This window comes from Triturus cristatus, chromosome 4_1 (assembly GCF_964204655.1).
Source record: "Triturus cristatus chromosome 4_1, aTriCri1.1, whole genome shotgun sequence".
NCBI lineage: Eukaryota > Metazoa > Chordata > Amphibia > Caudata > Salamandridae > Triturus > Triturus cristatus.
This window is the reverse complement of record NC_140585.1, coordinates 107840104-107846103: the sequence shown is the minus strand read 5'-3', so window position 1 is coordinate 107846103 and position 6000 is coordinate 107840104. Positions and strand designations below refer to the sequence as shown.

The 6000-nt window shown below is 44.2% G+C and overlaps 11 non-coding genes across 11 annotated transcripts; 9 read left to right on the top strand and 2 right to left on the bottom strand.

Moving 5' to 3' along the window:
* Positions 1–124: 124 nt before the first annotated feature.
* Positions 125–197, bottom strand: TRNAM-CAU (transfer RNA methionine (anticodon CAU)). The gene has a single exon. It is a non-coding gene; the product is annotated as a tRNA-Met (tRNA).
* A 157-nt stretch (positions 198–354) lies between these two features.
* TRNAA-UGC (transfer RNA alanine (anticodon UGC)) lies at positions 355–426 on the top strand. The gene has a single exon. It is a non-coding gene; the product is annotated as a tRNA-Ala (tRNA).
* Positions 427–1409: 983 nt separating this feature from the next.
* TRNAA-CGC (transfer RNA alanine (anticodon CGC)) lies at positions 1410–1481 on the top strand. Its single transcript has one exon. It is a non-coding gene; the product is annotated as a tRNA-Ala (tRNA).
* A 429-nt stretch (positions 1482–1910) lies between these two features.
* Positions 1911–1982, top strand: TRNAA-UGC (transfer RNA alanine (anticodon UGC)). The gene has a single exon. It is a non-coding gene; the product is annotated as a tRNA-Ala (tRNA).
* Positions 1983–2750: 768 nt separating this feature from the next.
* TRNAY-GUA (transfer RNA tyrosine (anticodon GUA)) lies at positions 2751–2836 on the top strand. The gene is given in 2 exon segments: positions 2751–2787; positions 2801–2836. It is a non-coding gene; the product is annotated as a tRNA-Tyr (tRNA).
* A 129-nt stretch (positions 2837–2965) lies between these two features.
* Positions 2966–3037, top strand: TRNAA-CGC (transfer RNA alanine (anticodon CGC)). Its single transcript has one exon. It is a non-coding gene; the product is annotated as a tRNA-Ala (tRNA).
* Positions 3038–3236: 199 nt separating this feature from the next.
* On the bottom strand, positions 3237–3309 carry TRNAM-CAU (transfer RNA methionine (anticodon CAU)). Its single transcript has one exon. It is a non-coding gene; the product is annotated as a tRNA-Met (tRNA).
* A 157-nt stretch (positions 3310–3466) lies between these two features.
* On the top strand, positions 3467–3538 carry TRNAA-UGC (transfer RNA alanine (anticodon UGC)). The gene has a single exon. It is a non-coding gene; the product is annotated as a tRNA-Ala (tRNA).
* A 983-nt stretch (positions 3539–4521) lies between these two features.
* TRNAA-CGC (transfer RNA alanine (anticodon CGC)) lies at positions 4522–4593 on the top strand. The gene has a single exon. It is a non-coding gene; the product is annotated as a tRNA-Ala (tRNA).
* Positions 4594–5022: 429 nt separating this feature from the next.
* On the top strand, positions 5023–5094 carry TRNAA-UGC (transfer RNA alanine (anticodon UGC)). Its single transcript has one exon. It is a non-coding gene; the product is annotated as a tRNA-Ala (tRNA).
* Positions 5095–5862: 768 nt separating this feature from the next.
* On the top strand, positions 5863–5948 carry TRNAY-GUA (transfer RNA tyrosine (anticodon GUA)). The gene is given in 2 exon segments: positions 5863–5899; positions 5913–5948. It is a non-coding gene; the product is annotated as a tRNA-Tyr (tRNA).
* Positions 5949–6000: the final 52 nt, after the last annotated feature.

Genomic DNA, 6000 nt, shown 5'->3' with positions numbered 1-6000 from the left:
GCAGTTGGGGTGAGAGCCCCACTTAAATAGTCAGACATTTGCTTTGGAAAAATCTTTGAACTAGGCATAGTTTGCGCATTTCAAGAAAATCGGAGAATTTTGCATTCCAAAAGAAGGAAATAAATGCCCTCTCTGAGGATCGAACTCAGGACCTTCAGATTATGAGACTGACGCGCTGCCTACTGCGCTAAGAAGGCTGTATATAGGCATCTGTACATAAGACCATGAAGATCATCCAGGTACAAGGCTGAAGGATTTTCCTGACTGACATTGTATACTGCAGAGTCGAATGGGGTGATGTGGCCGTCGGTTCAATGCAGGGTTTCCAATCATACAGTCAAACCTTGCAGAAGTGGGGATGTAGCTCAGTGGTAGAGCGCATGCTTTGCATGTATGAGGCCCCGGGTTCAATCCCCGGCATCTCCAGACTTTTGCCATGCTTACCTTGGATTTTGGGCCGAAAGCTAGGCTGGCATCATGATGAAGGAAGAGATATGTCCTCCAACCGGGATGAGGACCCCGCTTAATCTGTCAGACGTTTGCCTTGAAAAATCCCATGAAATGGGGCTATCTCATTTTTGATGATTATAGATCAAAAGAATCCTACTTGTTGAAGACATCAAAGTGATGATTCATCTTGACAACCATAATGCTTTGATGATAGAAATCTGTCGCATCTCTCTTGATCATTGGTAAGGGTTCTTCTTCTAAACCAGAGACTCTTTACAGTAGCTATTAGAAAAACGGAATATTTTGTTTATCTCAATCACCTTCAATCTACAGATTTTTCCGTTCTCTTTCCTTTTGAAAATGCATCCAAAATGCACGTTCTTGATGCTGGGTGCGTAGTAATGACTCCCATAACTTTCTGTCATTTCTTTCATGGTTCCGCGCAGCCATCCATTTGCCACCAATGCTGCCCAAGGTCTTTGTATCAAAGTTCCTTTCCTTTCTGTAAAATTGAAATTTGGAGCACCCCTGCTTATCCCCAAGCCAAGACAGAACATGAACTTTGGTCTGAAATCCTCCTCCGGGGTAATAAGACGTACCTTACAGTGTGCTCTAAGAACTGGTGACTTTGAGAGGGAGCTGCAGGTAATGTTCATGATTTTCATCGATCTGCTCCTGATCCCCACCCCCACAACCTTTCTTGAGCGAGAGATAATTACAGCGCTGAAAGATACTTCAGCCACTCCTTCGATAGCTCAGTTGGTAGAGCGGAGGACTGTAGCATAAAGTCAGACATCCTTAGGTCGCTGGTTCAAATCCGGCTCGAATGATTTTTTGCTTCGATTTCCATATATTTCACTTTTATTCAAACAATACCTTCCATTGATTATGATCGAGACTTTGCAGTCCCTGGGTTTCAGGGATTCCTTGCATCCATCAAACAGCTCGAGGGCAAAAGTGGGGATGTAGCTCAGTGGTAGAGCGCATGCTTCGCATGTATGAGGTCCCGGGTTCAATCCCCGGCATCTCCAGGAGCCTCTGTTCCTTATCTTGGCTTTTTTCCAGAAGGCTAGCCTGCCATCATGCAGAAAGAAGAAGTTTGTCATGCAGTTGGGGTGAGAGCCCCACTTAAATAGTCAGACATTTGCTTTGGAAAAATCTTTGAACTAGGCATAGTTTGCGCATTTCAAGAAAATCGGAGAATTTTGCATTCCAAAAGAAGGAAATAAATGCCCTCTCTGAGGATCGAACTCAGGACCTTCAGATTATGAGACTGACGCGCTGCCTACTGCGCTAAGAAGACTGTATATAGGCATCTGTACATAAGACCATGAAGATCATCCAGGTACAAGGCTGAAGGATTTTCCTGACTGACATTGTATACTGCAGAGTCGAATGGGGTGATGTGGCCGTCGGTTCAATGCAGGGTTTCCAATCATACAGTCAAACCTTGCAGAAGTGGGGATGTAGCTCAGTGGTAGAGCGCATGCTTTGCATGTATGAGGCCCCGGGTTCAATCCCCGGCATCTCCAGACTTTTGCCATGCTTACCTTGGATTTTGGGCCGAAAGCTAGGCTGGCATCATGATGAAGGAAGAGATATGTCCTCCAACCGGGATGAGGACCCCGCTTAATCTGTCAGACGTTTGCCTTGAAAAATCCCATGAAATGGGGCTATCTCATTTTTGATGATTATAGATCAAAAGAATCCTACTTGTTGAAGACATCAAAGTGATGATTCATCTTGACAACCATAATGCTTTGATGATAGAAATCTGTCGCATCTCTCTTGATCATTGGTAAGGGTTCTTCTTCTAAACCAGAGACTCTTTACAGTAGCTTTTAGAAAAACGGAATATTTTGTTTATCTCAATCACCTTCAATCTACAGATTTTTCCGTTCTCTTTCCTTTTGAAAATGCATCCAAAATGCACGTTCTTGATGCTGGGTGCGTAGTAATGACTCCCATAACTTTCTGTCATTTCTTTCATGGTTCCGCGCAGCCATCCATTTGCCACCAATGCTGCCCAAGGTCTTTGTATCAAAGTTCCTTTCCTTTCTGTAAAATTGAAATTTGGAGCACCCCTGCTTATCCCCAAGCCAAGACAGAACATGAACTTTGGTCTGAAATCCTCCTTTGGGGTGATAAGATGTACCTTACAGTGTGCTCTAAGAACTGGTGACTTTGAGAGGGAGCTGCAGGTAATGTTCATGATTTTCATCGATCTGCTCCTGATCCCCACCCCCACAACCTTTCTTGAGCGAGAGATAATTACAGCGCTGAAAGATACTTCAGCCACTCCTTCGATAGCTCAGTTGGTAGAGCGGAGGACTGTAGCATAAAGTCAGACATCCTTAGGTCGCTGGTTCAAATCCGGCTCGAAGGATTTTTTGCTTCGATTTCCATATATTTCACTTTTATTCAAACAATACCTTCCATTGATTATGATCGAGACTTTGCAGTCCCTGGGTTTCAGGGATTCCTTGCATCCATCAAACAGCTCGAGGGCAAAAGTGGGGATGTAGCTCAGTGGTAGAGCGCATGCTTCGCATGTATGAGGTCCCGGGTTCAATCCCCGGCATCTCCAGGAGCCTCTGTTCCTTATCTTGGCTTTTTTCCAGAAGGCTAGCCTGCCATCATGCAGAAAGAAGAAGTTTGTCATGCAGTTGGGGTGAGAGCCCCACTTAAATAGTCAGACATTTGCTTTGGAAAAATCTTTGAACTAGGCATAGTTTGCGCATTTCAAGAAAATCGGAGAATTTTGCATTCCAAAAGAAGGAAATAAATGCCCTCTCTGAGGATCGAACTCAGGACCTTCAGATTATGAGACTGACGCGCTGCCTACTGCGCTAAGAAGGCTGTATATAGGCATCTGTACATAAGACCATGAAGATCATCCAGGTACAAGGCTGAAGGATTTTCCTGACTGACATTGTATACTGCAGAGTCGAATGGGGTGATGTGGCCGTCGGTTCAATGCAGGGTTTCCAATCATACAGTCAAACCTTGCAGAAGTGGGGATGTAGCTCAGTGGTAGAGCGCATGCTTTGCATGTATGAGGCCCCGGGTTCAATCCCCGGCATCTCCAGACTTTTGCCATGCTTACCTTGGATTTTGGGCCGAAAGCTAGGCTGGCATCATGATGAAGGAAGAGATATGTCCTCCAACCGGGATGAGGACCCCGCTTAATCTGTCAGACGTTTGCCTTGAAAAATCCCATGAAATGGGGCTATCTCATTTTTGATGATTATAGATCAAAAGAATCCTACTTGTTGAAGACATCAAAGTGATGATTCATCTTGACAACCATAATGCTTTGATGATAGAAATCTGTCGCATCTCTCTTGATCATTGGTAAGGGTTCTTCTTCTAAACCAGAGACTCTTTACAGTAGCTTTTAGAAAAACGGAATATTTTGTTTATCTCAATCACCTTCAATCTACAGATTTTTCTGTTCTCTTTCCTTTTGAAAATGCATCCAAAATGCACGTTCTTGATGCTGGGTGCGTAGTAATGACTCCCATAACTTTCTGTCATTTCTTTCATGGTTCCGCGCAGCCATCCATTTGCCACCAATGCTGCCCAAGGTCTTTGTATCAAAGTTCCTTTCCTTTCTGTAAAATTGAAATTTGGAGCACCCCTGCTTATCCCCAAGCCAAGACAGAACATGAACTTTGGTCTGAAATCCTCCTCCGGGGTAATAAGACGTACCTTACAGTGTGCTCTAAGAACTGGTGACTTTGAGAGGGAGCTGCAGGTAATGTTCATGATTTTCATCGATCTGCTCCTGATCCCCACCCCCACAACCTTTCTTGAGCGAGAGATAATTACAGCGCTGAAAGATACTTCAGCCACTCCTTCGATAGCTCAGTTGGTAGAGCGGAGGACTGTAGCATAAAGTCAGACATCCTTAGGTCGCTGGTTCAAATCCGGCTCGAATGATTTTTTGCTTCGATTTCCATATATTTCACTTTTATTCAAACAATACCTTCCATTGATTATGATCGAGACTTTGCAGTCCCTGGGTTTCAGGGATTCCTTGCATCCATCAAACAGCTCGAGGGCAAAAGTGGGGATGTAGCTCAGTGGTAGAGCGCATGCTTCGCATGTATGAGGTCCCGGGTTCAATCCCCGGCATCTCCAGGAGCCTCTGTTCCTTATCTTGGCTTTTTTCCAGAAGGCTAGCCTGCCATCATGCAGAAAGAAGAAGTTTGTCATGCAGTTGGGGTGAGAGCCCCACTTAAATAGTCAGACATTTGCTTTGGAAAAATCTTTGAACTAGGCATAGTTTGCGCATTTCAAGAAAATCGGAGAATTTTGCATTCCAAAAGAAGGAAATAAATGCCCTCTCTGAGGATCGAACTCAGGACCTTCAGATTATGAGACTGACGCGCTGCCTACTGCGCTAAGAAGACTGTATATAGGCATCTGTACATAAGACCATGAAGATCATCCAGGTACAAGGCTGAAGGATTTTCCTGACTGACATTGTATACTGCAGAGTCGAATGGGGTGATGTGGCCGTCGGTTCAATGCAGGGTTTCCAATCATACAGTCAAACCTTGCAGAAGTGGGGATGTAGCTCAGTGGTAGAGCGCATGCTTTGCATGTATGAGGCCCCGGGTTCAATCCCCGGCATCTCCAGACTTTTGCCATGCTTACCTTGGATTTTGGGCCGAAAGCTAGGCTGGCATCATGATGAAGGAAGAGATATGTCCTCCAACCGGGATGAGGACCCCGCTTAATCTGTCAGACGTTTGCCTTGAAAAATCCCATGAAATGGGGCTATCTCATTTTTGATGATTATAGATCAAAAGAATCCTACTTGTTGAAGACATCAAAGTGATGATTCATCTTGACAACCATAATGCTTTGATGATAGAAATCTGTCGCATCTCTCTTGATCATTGGTAAGGGTTCTTCTTCTAAACCAGAGACTCTTTACAGTAGCTTTTAGAAAAACGGAATATTTTGTTTATCTCAATCACCTTCAATCTACAGATTTTTCCGTTCTCTTTCCTTTTGAAAATGCATCCAAAATGCACGTTCTTGATGCTGGGTGCGTAGTAATGACTCCCATAACTTTCTGTCATTTCTTTCATGGTTCCGCGCAGCCATCCATTTGCCACCAATGCTGCCCAAGGTCTTTGTATCAAAGTTCCTTTCCTTTCTGTAAAATTGAAATTTGGAGCACCCCTGCTTATCCCCAAGCCAAGACAGAACATGAACTTTGGTCTGAAATCCTCCTTTGGGGTGATAAGATGTACCTTACAGTGTGCTCTAAGAACTGGTGACTTTGAGAGGGAGCTGCAGGTAATGTTCATGATTTTCATCGATCTGCTCCTGATCCCCACCCCCACAACCTTTCTTGAGCGAGAGATAATTACAGCGCTGAAAGATACTTCAGCCACTCCTTCGATAGCTCAGTTGGTAGAGCGGAGGACTGTAGCATAAAGTCAGACATCCTTAGGTCGCTGGTTCAAATCCGGCTCGAAGGATTTTTTGCTTCGATTTCCATATATTTCACTTTTATTCAAACAATACCTTCCA